Source organism: Perca fluviatilis, chromosome 4 (genome assembly GCF_010015445.1).
Source record: "Perca fluviatilis chromosome 4, GENO_Pfluv_1.0, whole genome shotgun sequence".
NCBI classification, from domain to species: domain Eukaryota; kingdom Metazoa; phylum Chordata; class Actinopteri; order Perciformes; family Percidae; genus Perca; species Perca fluviatilis.
In genome coordinates, this window is record NC_053115.1 from 6,977,535 (window position 1) to 6,997,130 (window position 19,596).

At 40.2% G+C, this 19,596-nt stretch overlaps 1 protein-coding gene across 1 annotated transcript in view; it reads right to left on the reverse strand.

Annotated features, from left to right (window-relative positions):
• Window positions 1–19,183, reverse strand: part of LOC120558193 (caM kinase-like vesicle-associated protein) — a 48,643-nt gene extending 29,460 nt beyond the window's left edge. The window contains exon 1 of the mRNA XM_039799132.1: window positions 19,009–19,183. The gene's annotated coding sequence lies outside the window, so the exon portion shown is untranslated. The remainder of the gene's footprint in view (window positions 1–19,008) is intronic.
• Window positions 19,184–19,596: the final 413 nt, after the last annotated feature.

Sequence of the window (19,596 nt, forward strand, 5' to 3'; positions counted from 1 at the left end):
GTGTGTGTGTGTGTGTGTGTGTGTGTGTGTGTGTGTGTGTGTGTGTGTGTGTGTGCATGTGTGCGTGCGTGCTTATATGGGATGTACTCACGATGAAACACGGTTATTGCTTGTTCTTTCTCATTAGGCTGATAAAAAGCCGCGGGATAAATACTTACATTGTGCATGGAACATAGCTAAGCTACCTAGCTAGCTAGCTAGCAAGGTAACATATATTGTGCGAGACAAGAGTCAAGAGAGAGTGACATCACTGAGCAGTTTCTCACAAACCTAACTACGACAAACTCCAACCTTCTTGACTTGTTATTATCTTTAAAGTTGGCCGACATAATATGTGTAATACATGGTACAATTCAAAGAATTCCGGCTGCACCTTGGATGAAAAATAAAAAAATAAAAACTTGCACTTACAGTTGCACTTACATGTGACTCTTTGTAGTTTGGCTTATTTGAAGCTAATGTGCTTGCAGTTTATACCTTCATGGTATAAATGGCTCATATGAAGTCGCTTTGGATAAAAGCTAAATGACATTGTGTTTGTTAACTAGAGTGTTCATGTGTTTTTTGGGGTGACAAGACAATATACTTATGGCAGAGTTAGTCTTAGAATATAAAAAGAAAACTAAAACTGCGCCACCTACATGGAAACATTTGGATTTTAAGCCAACAAAAGAGGTGAGCTGGAAAAGACAAGGCAAAATGTAAACTCGTTCTATTAAACACTATAATTTTGGTCTCACTTATCAGTCTGAGTTAAGTGCCACACCTAGTGGTAGAATTCGGTAAACAGACTTTGTTGAGATATTTCAGTTTGGATTCAAGTGGTGGATTGATCTACTGGCTGACAGAGAGACCGGCCGACATTGGCAACCATAAATATGGTATGCAACAAGGTCTCATTACAGAGAAAAGGCTGTACAAGGCTGACATAATCTTTCTAGCAAAGAGACCAAGGTATTTTCTGCATGCAAAAAAATAGATCACGTTTTCCCTCTAATACAACAAATTTGTCCCAGCACCATCCTTGTTGTGCTCTCACACAATCTGTTGTGTTTTCCCTCCTCGGTGCAAAGTAAATAGATTGTGTCTAATGCTCTCATTAGTTTCTGCTTTATCTCTGTGTACCATTGCACGCTGGCTCCATCTTTTATTCTCTCTTCTCATTCAGTTTGAACAGCTCTATTCTCCACCGGGGAGAGGAGGCTGCTTATATCATCGTTTCACTGAACTGAAAATTAGGAAGTTCAGAGCATGAAAATGCCTTTGACAGAGGGGAGGGGGACGGAGGCTGCAGCTGCATCCGTTGCCTGATGTTTAAAACAAGGCAGATCTGGAGGGTTTTGTCTGAAGTCCAGCACAACTGAAACTGAATGTGCTAAGATGAATACTTTGCTCAAAGGCAATGCATGTGTGATGAAGATGTGGGTATCTGCATGGTTTAGATTCATTCTATGTGATGTCTTTTTGCTAATGAAATATCTACTGGGAGTGGGGCAGTGCAAAAGCTGCACTTTTTAGCAAAATATTTCAAAGCATGTTATGCAAAGGATCAACTTATGCTGAAACTTAGATGAAATATGCATAAGAAAAAGCAAGCTTACAATAACATATAATTGTGCCAATTCCAAATTCAAATCAGGTTAATAATATCAGGTATGAAGGGAATGTTTTATTACAGATCTGCTGTTCTCGGTCCTGTGACTAACCCTGCCATAACTCTAGCTCTGGTGGAGTAGATTTTGAAATTCAGCTAAACCAGTGAGTCAGCAAAAACAGGAATACTGCAGCATAGAAGGTTTAACATTGTTGTGCAAAGGCAGGGCAAACGTATGTGTGTATGAAATCGACGTGGCTCACTCCACCTCTTTTTTTTGTTTTTTAGCTAGAAACCAATTAAATCAGCACAATGCGGTGTAACAGATAGACCTAGGAGGTAACAATTTAATCTTGTACACAGGACTATTATTCACGATTAACCAGTTTAACATTGTGTTAGCTCTCCATCCAAGTCCAATCATGAATGCTATATCTGCATGTTCATTTAAATTCTCTTTTATTCTGAGAGAGCAAATACAACTCAACATCATGAAGAGGCTTCATGGATAGGGCGCCATGCCGCTGCTTGTTAGAAGTGTGTTATGAGGTTCTTGGAGGATATAGAAACTGATGGGTTGGACTGCTGCAGAGCTGTTGTTGTCTTAGGGCTTGGTGTGAAATCAAAGAGAAGTTTCTCTATAGTGCTTGCTGCTTTGGAGCGAAGCCTAGAAAATGGAACAATGATTTTGTATCAGTGCTTGTTATTTAATGTGATGCATGTCTCAACTACGTACGTTAAGGACAGTCAGATCATGTCATCCTACTTTAAATGTTTCCACTAACATACCACTTCCAATGAAACATCTGTGAACCGTATGGACATTTTGTAACTATCTGAGCTGTGCGTGTGCATTGTGTATGTATGTATTCCAGCCATGGACTGTATATACATGCATACATATATGGACAACGCATCTCCACTCCCTTCCATAAGCCAAAACATCTCAGATACAGGCGCTGCCATCTTGTAATTTTGGAGCCAGAATCTGTGCAGAGTTGATCGGGCGGTGGATCACAGCTGTCAATTATGACGTTTAACCACATTTTAATAGCATCAAATAATTAATAAAAACCAAACTTATCAGAGAAATGAACACTTAAACAAAAAACAGCGTGAGAAACCAATCACAATCGTCTTGGGCGGCGCTAAGACAAGGACAGAGCCACGGTGCCACTGAAAAATAGTGGAACGTGTATATTCAAAGGATGTTTTAATCGTTCAACAGAAAGGATTTCAGATTGGACAGATAGTCTAGCTAGCTGTCTGGATTTACCCTGCAGAGATCTGAAGAGCAGTTAACCATAGTCCTCAGAAATCCACCAGAGTTTAAAATCCCAACACAGCATTTTGCATTTTTTGCACGGTTTTACAGGCAAAACGCAATACAGTCGCTGCTTCCGAAAACAGGAAGGAAAGCTGGCAAAACCATAGCCGACGGTGTAAATGCGTAAATGCGTAAATTAGGGCTGGGCGATATGGAGAAAATCAAATATCACGATATTTTTGACCAAATACCTCGATATCGATACCGCAACGATATTGTAGTGTTGACTATTGGTGCTTTCACAAAATTTTTACACAATGAGATATTTAATAAATAATCGTCAGTAATGTGGATATAATAACTAAGTGGGTAAAGGCAAATAATAGAACAGTTACAACAGTCTGGTAAGTTCAGAAAATGACATCACTTTACTGTAATGCAGCCTTTAAAACCAGGAAAAGACAACATTTATGCCATATTACGATATTACGATATCCAAACTCTAAGACGATATCTAGTCTCATATCACGATATCGATATAATATCGATATATTGCCCAGCTCTAGCGTAAATCACAACGCTTATCAATATCACTTCCCCATCAGTCAGGCACTAGATCTGACCATAATTACACTTGTGCTTTCCATAAACTGTCGTTGCTTTAGCCTATTATTTCAGTTGCAACCCTGGCAGTGGTAAGCCATCGTGAGAGAAAATAAAAAATATAAAAACATAATTCAAACCGATGTGCGCATTGGCAACACACGGCTCAAGAAGCCGACAAATTGCCTTATACGTAATTCAATCCGCTGAAAATCTATATCTTTCAAAATAATACCCATCAGGGAATGTTAATGTGGTTGTCGGTCTCTAAATGTTTTAACTTTTATGAGCACACATCTCTCTCTCTCTCTCTCTCTCTCTCTCTCTCTCTCTCTCCCCACGCACCGAGCTCCACCGGATCTTCTAAGAACGGTGACGCCGTTATCAATCGAGTATTGATTGGTCAGTTGGCGGTGCTTTTACACCGGTTGATCTCTAATCTCCAACATAACCTGCTCCCGAGCAGGTTAGGTGTTCAGCATAAGTTACCATGGCGATTTAACCCGATAACAAGTGATCCACCGCCGTGATATAAAAAAAACTGGATTGAACACAAAGTTATCTCGTTAACGCCAAATCTTGCTTCGTAGTACAGGCCTCTGGTCTGCCTGCAAGTTTGCTGTTGTATCCCAAATAACCGGAGTTAGATAAATGCATCACACAGGTAGCGGACGGGGGGGTTGCAAGCACTGTTGCTGCAGAGTTCAAATCTTTTTAGAAAAATCTCTCCATTGTTTCGGTAGAAATGCTTCACAGCCCCCACATTTCAATGTAGGCTACCAAGTCATTTATTTTTCATGGTTGTATTGGCCGGACTTGCCGGATTGGCAACATGTTGGAGTAAACATTTTTGTAACACTACATAATATATGAAAGACCACTGTTGTCAAGAAGAATGAAAGCAGAAATTGCTCATCATTAGTCAACGATATTTGAAATTAGATTTGATTAATTGGTAAATCAGTGGGCATGCTTTAACAACAATGGTCTTTGTGCGAGTGTGTATAGCTTGCGCTGCATTGTTAACAGTGTGTAACAAAACAAAAACGTAACTAAAATGAGGTTAGCAAAGTCCGAAAAAAATATTTAAAAAAGAAATGGCCAAAGATCTGAAAACTAAACAAAAAAAAAAGTTCAACCAAACTAGCCTTGATCTTGCTAAACCTTTAGTGCATTAGTGTGTGCTGGAAGAAATAAAATGATGTTTCCTGGAAAATATAACACATACGGCATTGCTCAGTCATGAAGTTTATGAGCTGAATTTATTTGAAGTATTTTTTAAACGCATAACTTTTTATGTCCCTTCGTCTAAGGATTTTTATTAAAGTAGTTCTACTGTTGAAAAGGAAGTAGTGTGTATCCTGCAGGCTGATCAGTATGCATGTGTTGCCGACAGGATTTGTAATAACTGTCTAAAGTACAGTACCTTGATCTGACAGCCGCACTCTCCCCTGGCACAACTGTGAGGCTGAGCAAAGGAAAGTGTCACATTTTCAAATAAGTTGTTACTCTGTGTTTGTGTGTGTGTGTGTGTGTGTGTGTGTGTGTGTGTGTGTGTGTGTGTGTGTGTGTGTGTGTGTGTGTGTGTGTGTGTGTGTGTGTGCTGTGGGGGTGGGGGTGGGGTTGCTATCGTAAATTTACAGTATATTTCTAGGGTGGAGCTTGTGAAAATAATCTTTGCTACTCAGACAAAATAAAGTGGGGCATGACATAACTGGATGAATAAAACACTAACTTTCACCTCAACAGTCATCACAAAATATGACTTGAGTAGCCATGTGGAGATGACGAGCCATCGGTAAATTGCTGCAAAGTCATTAATTAGATCAGATACAACTTGACAGAAGCTTCGCAGGAAGAAAGCTGCAGGAGTAAATGCCCAGGATGTTTGCAGAGGTCTTTAAAACATTGCCATACCCTGATGATTTAGGACATGTGCAGCGAGAGCAGGTTGATGTCTCTGGTTGTGTCATATTTGAGAAGAATAACTCCCTTCATGTTTGTGCATCACTTACAAAGCTTTGGCTGCAAAAGGACAGCTCCTGTGGGATTAATACCCACACCAGTGCAGTCCTTAAAATTAGGATATTATGATGCTTTTTTTCTTCTTTTTGTTATATATTGAGGTTACTGAGCTCTAGTTTCCACCTACAGTAGCTTAATATGTAAGCTAAGTCAGTTCTGTAATATTCTCCACAGCCTCTTCATATTTACAAGCTATTCTCACTGGGGGAGAAAAGCAAGCAGGATGAGGGATGCGTAATCTCTCTTGACAGAATGTTCATGAAAATTAGGTATGTGTCACTGCTGTGTGCTTTTGGATACTTAGCAAGAGAAGCCAGCTTGCACAGAATTTCTAGCTGCTTTACAAATGACAGTATAGAGTGGAGCTGCTGCATTTCTCGCTGCGTGCAGGTAAACAGATGTTGGAGACACTGCTGAGTAGCTTGTAGAAAATCAAAGTCATAATAGCAGACTGACTAACACTGCAGTGCCTAACAAGTTTCAAATGAGGGTAAAATGCAAGACCACAGCCCAGTCTCCATGGTTATACAGAGGTCACATGGGTGAAGCAGCAGAAGAGGGGGCGCCTCTATCTACTGTATAAGAGGTGGCATACGAAGAACTTTGCCTGCAGGGAGGACACGCTCTCGCGCCTCACAACGGGTGATTACATGTGTCGCAGCCCATTGTAAGCACAGACCCAGTGAGGGGGGGGTGAGATGTTCTGCATATGGCCTTGATGGTCCCGGTGAAATCACAGCACCGCCTGCCCACCAGTCCCGATCCCCATGCTGGCTACATTTCCTGTTGTAAACACGCAAACACCAAGCCACCCAAAAAAAAAAAAAACTTCATCTAGTTTGCATTTTAGCCAATTATTAAATTGTTCTAGGCATTCATACATGTTTCACACCCTCAGTGTGATCACATTTGTCCTTCTTAAACTGAAAGAGAGCATGGTCCAAGCCTTTACCGGTCTTGTGTTGCACTCCAACAGCTCTACTTACTGTACTGTATGTACCCAAAAATGGTATCTCATAAATCCATGCAGTAAATTTCCTTTTTCATACTTTTTTACTTTCAGATGAAGCGTCATCCCATTACACCTAAAATAGTCTCACTTTGCCAGACCTTTCTCCACAGCGCTGCAAAGGAGGGTCTGGCTAGTCCACACAGCATTCTGGGATGGGAGAAAAAAGTGCCCTGGTTTATTGGCATTTCTTTAAACCAATCACAATTGTCATGGCGCTGCACGGCGCCACGGTGCAGCTGCAAAATAGCCTCGGGAAGGAACTTGTTTTGGTGGAACATGTGTACGTTCAAAAGTTGTTTAAGTCGTGCAACAGAAATCTCAGATAGGACAGATAGTCTAGCTAGCTGTCTGGATTTACACTGCAGAGATCTGAGGAGCAGTTAACCATAGTCCTCAGAAATCGTCCGGAGTTTAAAATTCCAACAGAAAGGAATCGTTAGGTATGGAAATCCGGTCGAAAAAAAGGACATACGCCGGAATTTCCGGCAACACCTAAACGTCCTTTTAGGAATATTATTTTCATACCATAATAATAATAATGTATACTTTATTAATCCCGCAAGGGTAAATTGCAATGTTTTCACTCTGTTGTTATTACACACAGGTCTGAATTACACACAGACATCCTCAGTACCTATACATGCACTAATGGAAAGATGTCAGAGTGAGGGAGCTGCCCATGGAAAGGTGCCCTGAGCAGTTCGCTGAGGTGAACTGGCACCTCTCCACCACCATAATTTGGACCGTATGGGGACTCTCCGGTTCCCAACCCAACTCCCTAATGACTCCTTACTGACTGAGCTATTGCCACACCCAAGGAAAGTAGAAGAAAGAGAAAAAGAACCCCAACTACTTTATATCCACTCAGCAAAAAATCCAGGCAGGACGTGTGAATCATGCACACTCCTTCACCAGATTATCATTTGATCCCAGAAAACACCAGTGCTGTTTACTTCATCAAGCAGAGCTGTCAACATCCCATTTATTTCTGTAGTTTCTTGCCTCCACATAGAAAAAAAGTCTGTTGTGCTGAATGGCTTAAAATGTAGAAGTATTTGCTCTAAATATGAATACCCTGTTTGTTTTGTCTTACATGATCATGGTCATATTCCATTTTCACAACATATTGACATGCACATCTTTTTGTATGTGGCTGTATTATTACATTATTACATTTTATATATGGTAGGTAAATGTAGATCATATATAAAAAATACGTTGTTTTATTTGGGATTTTAAGATGTTCAGATTTCCATTTTCAAGGGAAAATTAGCAAGCAATGAGGTCCAGATGTCGTCCTATACCAGTTTGTTCCAGACTGAAATATCTCAACCACAATTGAATAGTACAAACATTTACGGTCCTCAGAGGATGAAAATCCGTTTATGCCCGTTCTCAAACCAAAATGGGGGCAGCAGTGTTTACAAATTTCTCCGTTTTAGGGACTGTGCAACGCCGGGGTAGTGTGAATGCATGGCGTAAACGTAGCAAAAGATATTTGTTTTTACACCAAACGTATTAGTAGATGTAGCCTGACATTTCCTCTGGTGCCACCATTAGGTTGATATCTTTGGTTTGAGGGAAGTGTCTCGACAATCATTACATGGATTGCGAATACATTTTGTACAGACATGGTTCCAAGAGGATGAATATTAATGCCGACATCCCACAAAAAAAAAAAAGCGGCCCTCTAATTCATTTGTCCGTCTGCTGTTTTATGTCATATGTGACATGTTGCTCTGTTCTACTTTTATCTTCATGACGAAAATGTTCCTGGCAGAAATAACATGCAACTGTGCAAGCCAGTCTGAATTGAATGACTCATTTAAATCCATGTCCACAGCACAAATGTGTGCTGGGAAAAATTGGAGTAGTAACACTGAAAGCCCACGGGGGTTGGTCCTCTGGTTCATGCTTGGCCTTTCTCAATTAAGGTAGCGTGGCTGGAAGACTGGGCTCAATGCTCTACAAAAACTTACTATCCACCACAAAGCTGGACTCGTGCTTCTTTTCGTCCCACATGAATGAAAAAAAGCCGTCTCTGAGGCCTTTCTGCAGTCAATAGTAGCAGTCTGTACCTAAATATACTTTCCTCTGTTTTCTTGCTTTGTCTAGGCAGTGATACAGTTAATCTACTCTTGGTGCGTTGGTGTGCTTCATGAGGGAAAAAAAAAAAAAAAAAAAAAAAAAAAAAAAAAAAAAAAAAAAAAAAAAAAAAAAAAAAAAAAAAGAGGGGGGGGGAAGGAGGGGGGGGAAAAAAAAGAGGGGGGGGCGGCGCGGTGAAAAAAAAAAAAAAAAAAAAAGAGGAGGTGGTAGATGAATGACTGAGGTGTGAAGCCTCGTCGCTAATGGAGGCATCCACCTCCACCAGGCTCTTTTTTTTTCCTGAAATCTGTGATTAGCTCATCTCCAGCCCTGTGTTTAGTTACATGCCTTCAGCCTTTAAGCCTGGTGTTTAAATACTACTCTGTGAATTTGTACTTGGTATAAAATCTAACCACAAGCAGCGCAGATGCTGCCACAAGTAATATCTACCGAGGTGATACGGGTTTATTTCAGCTTTTTATGCACATGTCTTGATGTAAGGAAGCTTGGCTGCTTTATGTAAAATCTGAAACGCTTCCTCTTCACACTTCACCGGCTAATCTGACCATTCTCTGCGCCTGTTGTTAGTTGCCTTGGTTACAAAGTCCTTCAGTGTGGCATCAATGTATAGTACCATTTCTGCTCAATGCAGAGAAAAGCATCTTTTGCTTTGGAGGAGGGTGTATGTTGTAGACTGCATATTGCTAAATTTAGAAGATTTGTTTTTTTCTCTCGTTTGTCTTTTGGAGGTCCAAGAGGTTTGTTTATGTCTTCAAACAGCAAGTAGCGATAAAACATTCATGTACATTACCGCACGGATCAGTGTTATTATTGTCTTTCGTGCGAGAGGCGTAGGAACGGTTGTTTTGAATGATTTTTATTGGATGAGCTCATTAATGTCTACCACCTGTTCCCTCAGCCCAGTTTCCCTCCTCCTCATCTGTTAGAAAAAGAGTTTGCAAAGTGGATCTCATTCAATGTGGAATTGCTGCATCTCATTAAAGCACATTTTAGTCAAATAAATGAATCACCTCCCGAGGAGAAACATTTGTTTCTGTTTCTTATAAACAATATCTATACAATATTGTATCACAACACACACAAGGGCAGACATAGTGAGAAGGTGCTCAGGGCTTTAGCACAGTCTACTCTACTGTACACTGTTAAAAATGGGATCTTTCCAGGCTACCAGAGAACTAAGGTGTTGGATAGACTGAGACAATGAAAGGTTACAACCTCCTGTCAAAAATCTTTCAGGGAAATATCTGACACCCATAAAGATGGCATTCCACTCTCCTTTAAGTGGATATAATTGATATTTTTATGAAAAAATGTATGAAATGAATGCAGCTCCCCTCTGCTTTACAGAGGTTTATAGCTAATTTCAGCTCATTGTTTAGCCTTCCGGCCTACAACTTCACTGTTTTTGGTTCACTCTCACCGCTTTCATAGCGCCAGTTTCAATCGCAACAAGCAGCTGTTCTCAGTTCAAAAGCTCTATAAGCCCAGTACCTGCTCAGCACCAAACAACAGACAGACACATTTAGACACTAGCTGGGCGACATAGTGGAGCATTTAGCAGCTCAATAGCCAGACAAATTCCAGAGACTGGTAAAAACTGAGCTACAATAGAGTAAATATTGGAATAACATTTATCAGGCGGACAGAAACGCGACTCCAAATGAATGATAAAGTTGCTCCCTAATTGCTTTATGTGTAAACAAGTAACAGTATGCTAATACATTTCACCATATCAACTTAATGTTGTGTTCACAAAATGTTTGATGTTGAAACAGACAGGGCGGCAAAAAACAATCTGTTAATGCTACTTTAATGCCCTGTTTTACTGAGGCTATACGAATACTGGCAGGTTTCCATACACATAATTTGTTGTGCACTTTAAGCAGTAATTAAACAGTTAAATAATTTGATTTCCTTTGCAAATCACAAATTTGTAATATACTGTGAGTGATCAAGCCTGCTGGGCAAATATGATTCATTTGTGTTCTTTAGAAACAGAAATTACTCTGTTTTGCTCCCTCCGGTGACGCAGACCTTTTAAGATTCCTGATTTAATTTCATTCTGTCTTTACAGAAGTTGCCTGCTCTATTATCAACCCCCTTCTCCTATCCTCCTCCTCCTCCTGTTTCGCCAGAAGCCAAAACTGCACTGTTGGACCTTTTTTAAGAATTGCAAACTGACAAAGCTGAGCTTGTCATCACACTTGAAATCCAGCTCAAAAACACAACAAAACACAGATCATGAAGCCTGTTCAAACTCCAACCTGCTTCCCTGTCAAGTCATAATAAATAATAGAGTATAAATAGTGCTGATGCCAGAGCGCCAATAAGTCGTGATTCAAGGGTCAACTCAAAGCACATCTGTGTCACCACGGTGACAAACTACCAGAGCATAAGGAAGCAGCATTTATTGTAGTCATGCAACTGCCAGTTGTCTTCAAGGTCTGCCATGCAACTTTAATGAAAATAGATTTCCCCTGTCCTTCACCTGTGCAGCATGAAGTGAGGATCAGTACAACATAGAGGAGAGACCATTTTAAACAGGATCGAGAATTCAATAACAGGACTGACACATGAAACAGGACAAACAGGATCTGTGAGCTTTCATTTCTATTTTTCTCTCAGAAAATAATCTAATGTTCTGCATTACATCTACAGTAGCTACGTGAGTGTTTTTTTTACACTGCTTTTAGTAACAATACTGGAAATTTCAAGACATTTCATCAGTTCCTTGATGCATAGAGCAGAACCATGCTGAAGAGTCGATGCAATAAAATGTCACCTGAGACACTCAAATATCACGGAAAATGCCACCTTATTTCTTCAGGACGCAGTCAGCAAACAACACAAATCAATAATAATGCCTTCCGTCCATCAACAGCCTTCACTGTGTCAACCCCTGTTACCTGTTGTGAATGAGAAAATGACAGAGCAGGCAGCTGGGGTGACAAACTAAGTGGTGGTGACAGCAATGGTCTACATATTTTATGTTTAACTATTTAAGCAGCAGGGACAATGCACATTAATTAACATGAGCATTATACAGGCTAGTTTTCATCTGCATTTCCTGGCAGGTTGATGACATTAAAAGAAAACGAATAAACACAGACATGAGCACAGATTATAGGAGACCATCATATTTCTATACACCAGTAAAATATCTGCACATGATCATGTGTTCTCAGTTTAAGAAATCATATTTAGTTAAAATTTTACATAGGAGGCCCAAAACTTAGTAACGTACAGTCATGTGAAAAAATTAGGACACCCATGCTAAAGTTGACTAAAAAGAGGAATAAAAAAATAATCTTTTGGAAATTGATCTTAATGCCTTAATTTAAAAAATGAGGAAAAATCCAATCTTTAAGGACACCAATTTTCTTTGTGAATGAATAATGTATCGTAAATAGTGCTGTCAAACGATTTAAATATTTAATCGCGATTAATCGCATTAATGTCATAGTTAACTCGCGATTAATCGCAATTAATCGCACATTTTTATCTATTTTAAATGTCCCTTGACTTCTTTTTGTCCCTTTATATTTTCTCATTTTAATGCTCTTATCAACATGGAAAAGTGGATTGGCTTGCTTTGTGCAAATTATTTTTTTATTAAAATGGAAATGGAAATTGATTTATTTGAAACAGGGACAATGCACAAATAAACATTAAACTTGTTAAACAAGAGAATATGTCTTGGGCCAGGTTATAGCAACAATTGCTAATTTCCACCTGTAAAACCAGGTAAAACCAGGTAAAACAACATTGGCATATATATACGTAGTGTTCAATTTCACACAAACATTCACACTTGGAGCTAATAATCTGTCACAAAATGTAACACTGTTACTTCCATTTTCTATTGCAGATAGTGCTGCCTCATGCCTGAGGCGAGCGTGGCTGGTCGTCATAGCGACTGCCGTGGGCGTAGTTTGGTAGCGTTGCATTTCCCCATAGACAGTTTCCCCCGACTCATTTCCTGGTTGTCCTTCTCCATAAACTCAAGGAGAGGGGTAACTTTTCCTGCTCCAGGTTTCCCACCGTGGTCAGAAAGAACAGGGGAGACACTTTGTTTCTCTCACTAGGACTCTAGAGTCACTACTCGCTCCGAAGCTAATCGCCGTGACGAGCCTACTAGCTACGCGGCTCGCAAGCCCAAACAAGTGTGTGCGGCCGCAGCATGTGTCTGTTTTGTTTCCGGTCTGCGAAATACCCGCCCTTCAATCACTACTATTGGCCAGGCGTCCAAGGTAACGTAACCCCTTTTTTTCAGGTCCTATCCCCTGACCAATCGGCTATCCTAACCTTAACCACTCGAGGTGAAATGCCTAACCGCAACCAATCGAGCTGCTTCGTAGGGCGGGTCTTGGCGTGGCCATAGTGGGATTCGTAATTTTGCTTCCGGTCTAGCTAGATCCGAAAGAACGTTAATCTCGCGATAAAAAAATTGACGGCGTTAAAATGAGTTTGCGTTAACGGCGTTAATAACGCATTAAACTGACAGCCCTAATCGTAAATAAATAAATGTTGTTCCTTAAAATACAGGGGGCATAAGTAAGTACACCCCTATGTTAAATTCCCATAGAGGCAGGCAGATTTTTATTTGTAAAGGCCAGTTATTTCATGGATCCAGGATACTATGCATCCTGATAAAGTTCCCTTGGCCTTTGGAATTAAAATAGCCCCACATCATCACATACCCTTCACTATACCTAGAGATTGGCATGGGGTACTTTCCATAAAATCATCTCTCAATGCAAATCAAACCAGCTATTAGGCTAACTGAGATAAAACCATGCCAATCTCTAGGTAAAGTGAAGGGTATGTGATGATGTGGGGCTATTTTAATTCCAAAGACCAAGGGAACTTTATCAGGATGCATAGTATCCTGGATCCATGAATAACTGCTAAAAAAAAAAAAATCGGCCTGATTTCTATAGAATATTTTACTCTATGCCCAACTCGTTTTATGAATACATTATTCATTCACAAAGAAAATTGGTGTCCTTAAAGGTTGGATTTTTCTTAATTTTTTTTAATTAAGGCATTAAGATCAATTTCCAAAAGATGATTTTTTTACTCCTCCTTTTAGTCAACTTTAGCATGGGTGTCCTAATTTTTTCACATGACCGTACGTATAGTGGAAAGGAGAGTATGTGCCAGACCACGGTAACGTCACTGCATGCCTTTGCATAAGCGACTCGCTCTTAGATGAAAATGTCTACAGTGGCAGCATGAATCAATGTTGAGGTGAAATATTAATCCACTTCCATTTAAAATTCCCCTTCACATTTTCTATTTGTGGATGCTAGGCAGGGTGGCTCTTTGAAGCTGCATGGCGTCAAGTAACCCTTTCACTAAAGATGAGGTTTGAGGCCAGGAAACTTTTTTTTTGTGTTTTTTTAGTGGACAATTATTAATCATAATTGATGACTTTTTTTTATTGACACTAAACGTTCCCTTCTTAGAAGCAATACTAGCACTGCCACATCTCATTAAAACATAACTGCTGTTGTATGCTCCCTCTGATATCCAACCAATAATGACTGATGATAGGGGGTACCCATTTTTGGGTATTTTTTATTATTATTATTTTACACATCAAAGTCTGTTTACAGGTGTTGGGGAGTACTGCTACTGTACATACGTGAAACATTGTACAATGACCCCAAGTGACAGACTGATCTCATAAAGTGGCGTATGTATAACATGCCAATTCGTATGCCGTTTTGGCGTGTTACCAAGACGCATAACCGTTTTTTAGCGTGTTTATCAACGGCGTAGCGAGTAGTATGAAACGACATAAACCTGCAGTTGGTTAGGGTGGTGGATGGGTAAAACACAGGACTTTCACCCAGGAGAGATGGGATCGTGTCCCATGTATGGTGTTTTTCAACCATTTATTTTAAGCCTTCCCCAATGTTTCTTTCCTAAGCCCAACCGTTAATTGTTTTTTTTCGTTTTTGTTGTTTTTGTGTGTTACTAAAGCCTTTCCCAATGTTCTTTTCCTAAACCCAAGCTTTTTTTTAAATTCTTTTTTATTTTTTTTACACGCGTGTGACGTTGTTCTCGCGATAGTACGCCACATTCTCGCGATGACAGATAACGGATGTGTATGTTTACATCCGCTGTGTACAGCGTAGACGTATACGTGGATAGTGGATCAAAATGCGTACAGATAACACGCCATTTGGCTTTTGGAAAGTGCCGTGTATGTTTACGCAAAGTCATGATGCCATGTTGCAAGTGATGTCACTTGAGTCAGCGTCGGTCAGGACTGAAGACTACGAGCTTGAAAAGGACTTAGAGTTAGGACTGGAGTTAGAAAGAAGTGAGCTTACCAGACCTCTGCAGCCTGCTCCTCATCTCTGCTTGAGGATAGTGGCTCGAGGCAACATTAGCCGCTACTAGCATAACACACCTGAATCTCGGACCGAAACCATCGGCGGTCGTGTTACTTTGGGGGTATTGTTAAGCACCAGGTTTTGACAAGGAAAAAGAATGCATGGAATTTAAACAGATTATATCTCTGGTTTTGTGGCATCGATTTTGATTCCTTTTCTAACTGAAACTTTACATCATGAGTCTGACCAAGATATAGGAGTGCATTTTATAGACCTGAATTGTCTCTAAATCTGTTTGCGCAGTTGACTGCTCTTTTGTAAATAGGATTTGCCACTTTTTTTCTACATGCCTGTGGTGCCACTCAGGGGGGAGTGGGAGGGACTGTGGCTACTTCCGTGGTTTGATGACCTCACATGCATTTCCTCAACTGGCAGATAAGGAGCTGTGCCTAGGCCCCATCTCCTTTTGGCCATCCAGCAATTGGAAAATCTTAATAATATTCATAATAAACTAATGTGGGTTGTGTGAACAGATAAATGGCTTGTTGAAGCAGTGACATTTACTGACACATAATGATTAATAAGAAACGGGCAGAGAAAAAGTCACTATGTGCATGATTGAGCTCTTATAACAAGGATGTTGACAATCAGCCAGTAATGTATGCATACAGTACAATGTATGTTTAGCGTGCTCACATTTAATGCATCCACCATCTCTGTCACAAATGGGAGCATCTTCTCTTTAATGTTGAGACTAGCAGCTTAATGTCAGATGCTGCATGGCACGACTGCTAAAGGTATCACTGCAAGATTTATTCACTTTAGTATATCCCCCCTCATTTTACTCTCACTCACTTCTCACAGCACGCTATTGGTCCACTGTAAATGAAGGGAGCGCACGCACAGCTACAACAAATAACTCATGTGTTGCTGCAGTTAGTCTCTGACTTCATAGCATCACTTGTTTTTGCTTGGCTGCTTCAGTCATGTTAGGACAGCGTTGGCCTGGGTTTGATGGGTGGACAACAGCAGCAGTAAAACTGGAGAAGCATCATATGGAGCCCATTAACAAAAACATCCCACACTGAATCAGAGATAATGGTGGTAGCTCTAACATATGTAGTACTGAATGTCTACATGATTTATTTTGTTAGTTTACAGGATGTGGTTTGCTCTGCAAAAAAAACAGATTTTTAAGGCACCATGTTCATATTTGCATGACATCACAATTATGAAACAGATTACATCTGCAGGCTGTTTGGAAATGACCAAGCATGTATCACGTTATTTAATTTCCTCTGTGCTGCAATGTAGCGCTTTATATATTTGGCTTTTTGATGAGTGTAGAAAAGACATAAAATATGCAGTCTATATGGCAAAAATCTGTATTTATGAGGGTAATGTTATATTGACTATCCAATACAACAGTCAGCCTCTGCAGTGGCTGAGTATATCCACACGCTTTTGATTCTCCTCTTCAAAGCGAGAGACTACACTCACAGTCCACACACTACAGTTCTCATAAAAAGAGCCAGTCCTATCTTATTACTTTAGATGTAACCCCATCCACACTTGAGGAATGTTGTCTCTGACTTAAGTCATTAAACTCCCTTCTCTTGTATAATACAGGTCCCTCACTCATACTCAATGGCCCGCTATTCTTATTTTCTCACAACTCTGGCACCAATATAATGAAATCTCTGGCACTCCAATAATCACTCCAATAATGCCAGCAGTGCCTCCTCCCAGTGACACTTCCTGTGCTTTAGTGTCAAAATGTATACTTCACTCTCTATAGAGAAAATGACCCTGCCCACTCAGGTTGACACATAAAGGAGGCAAACAAATAGCGTCACTGCATCCACATCTCCACATGATATCTGCTCTGCAGTATACCAATTTGAGCCCCAATATTTCTGCTCAGTGTGCGTTTTTATTTCTAGCACAAGTTCTCTGCATAGTACACCCCTTGACTATATTAGAGCACACATGGTGAAGTTGGCATTTGGCTATTGCACAGGAGCATAAGTGGCTGAGGACTCTCAAAGGTCCCATAACAATTTTAATGAGCACAAATAGACCTACATGCAAAGAAGAGAAAACATATATGTGTAATAGCTTAGAGACAACGGATACCCACGCAGTACAATATGTACTGCACTGTATAAGGAGAACCACTGGACTAGCAAAGGCAGAAAGTAATAAAAACGTTGTATATTGGACTATATTGGTGCAGTAGATCTGAACGAACAGGCTTTTCAGAAATTGATACCACAGCTATTCATTCAGGAGAACCTACTCCACTGTCCTCCGAGTTATTTATTTCCATTCGTTTAAACCATCCCTGTCACCCTTTTTATTTCACCAGTATTAGCACATTTGTAAATCTGCAGTCACATTTTCAAAGCACTCCTCACAGCTCCCCACATTTCTCTATCGTGCCAGCTCACACAGAATCAATTGCGAGGCTATGTGGTAATCTGCTGCACTTTCCTGTAGCTGCTGCTGCAGCTGCCATGGGGCCACCTGGGGTCCGCCGAAGGTCTGGACCTCTTCTGGGACTGAACAAGTCATTACATACAGCTGAAAAGAGACCCAGTGCGCATCCCTCATCTTAAAGGGCCTTAAGGATGTGACCTGCATTAATGGCATCAACCTATGGTAGAAATGCTCCCCCTGTGTAAATCCGAGTGTGTGGCTCAGCTGGCTTACTGGGCTGCCAAAGGTACAGACCTGAATTTGTATCTAAATAGGTGGTTAATAATAATGAATGTCAAGCGGAAGATTGAGACTTGATTATTTTAAGTCTTATTAAATCCTGGAACTAAATGTCAGTGTCTGCTCTCTAATGTTCTTCTGAGGCAGGGATCATGGAAGAGTTCAGAGAGATTAGTGTCAGTGTCTCACAGTAAAAGCTTATCTATTCACAGCATGCTGATGGTAGCAGCAGTTATTCCTTATGAACTGGAGCCTTTACAGAATGAAAAACATTGATTATGGCACATTTCCTGAAAGCGAATTCATTTTAATGTCTACAAAGGTCATCGTGTGTTTGGCATAACAAAATAATAACATTTTTGCAAGTGGGGTCTGATGACCATTTCCATAAAAAATCTCAATGCTTTTATCTCATTACACATTTGAGGCGGAGTGAGAAGGGTATTCGATTTCCCTAAAAGTAATTTTTCTTGAATTCATATTTAGAGGTGTATCATCAGCCACTGTTGAGCAAGGACAACATACCGGAGGTTGCTTTGTTTTAAGCCATCTTTAACCCCGGCCGCTTCTCACAAAAGATGAAAACCTGCATAGATGATGTCAGAGAACATTACTGACCTTTGACATTATAGTTTCTGCATGGTTTTTCACATTAAAAGTTTGCCATGTAGGGAGGCTCAACATAAGTCACTTAAAATTATCCTTATATGTTTTAATGCAGCCCAGTGGTGTGGCATCAGCACCCCCACAGAGTTGCAGCATCAGCACTTAGATGTGTGCCTGTGGCGCCAGTGAAGACTTAGTGCTGTATAAACTCCCTGGAATATTAGAACTAAATTACTTTTATTGCTGTAAGAATTCAGGTTGATGATGAGGTCAATCTTAATTCATACCCAATGCTGCATCTATAAAGTTTACCAAGTAGCCTACCATTTACAAAAAACAATTATAGTCTCACTTTCAAGAAATTCTTTTGTTGGATATCTTAAGATTAGTTTTGGAAACATGGTGCAACATAGTACAGATTTGCAATGCAACTAGCCTATAGGCTATCTAAAAACAGATTTTTCTTTACCCAAATGGTGTAAGACATTAGATCTAATGGAGGGTTAATTGACGCCAGCGCGGTTTTTCATCAATCCATTTTTCTTTATTCCCTAAACTATTACGTAACAAACTTAAACGATTAGGGTTAGTGTTGTAAATAGACTTCGAGGCATCAATAACGGAATTTTTTTTTTTTTTTGAAGTCATCGCATTTTGTGTTTTTTTTTCACACCATTGTGCTTTGAGTTCATTCCGAAATCTGATCGGCTATTTAGAAAACATCTCAACTTACCTTGACACCAAATTCCGCCTCTAAACGTAGGATCCAGTGGCTGTCAAAGTCGAGTTCCTTCTCCTATTACACTAAACGTTCCTGTGAAGTTTAAAGAAATAAAAGTACTTCTACATCAAATTCGTGCGCTCCTGCAGCCTGTAGTACTGTACCATCTGTTGTGCCTGCGCGCGTCGAGCTCTGCGCGGTGAGGAGGAGAGGCGAGGGAGGGAGGGAGGGAGGGAGTTGAGTGTCCACAGCGCACAGAGGATAGGACAGCGCACACAGGACGAGACAATCTGAGCGCGTTCAAATCCCAGCCTACTGAACATGCACTGTATTTTACAGTATTTGTATTGCAAGGGGCAATAGGGGATAAAAACCCGCACTTAGTGGAGGATGCACCCTCACGCACTTTCACTTAACCCACCATTTTAACCTGTGCAGTAAAATACAGTTTAAAGATGAATTTCAATTCACACTATAGTATTTAGCAGTAAATAACAATAGAATGTAAAATAAACAATACTGTATTACACAAAGGTTTGCACATGCACATACTGGACATAATAGTTTCATATTTATCCTGCCTGCAAATAAAGGCTATAA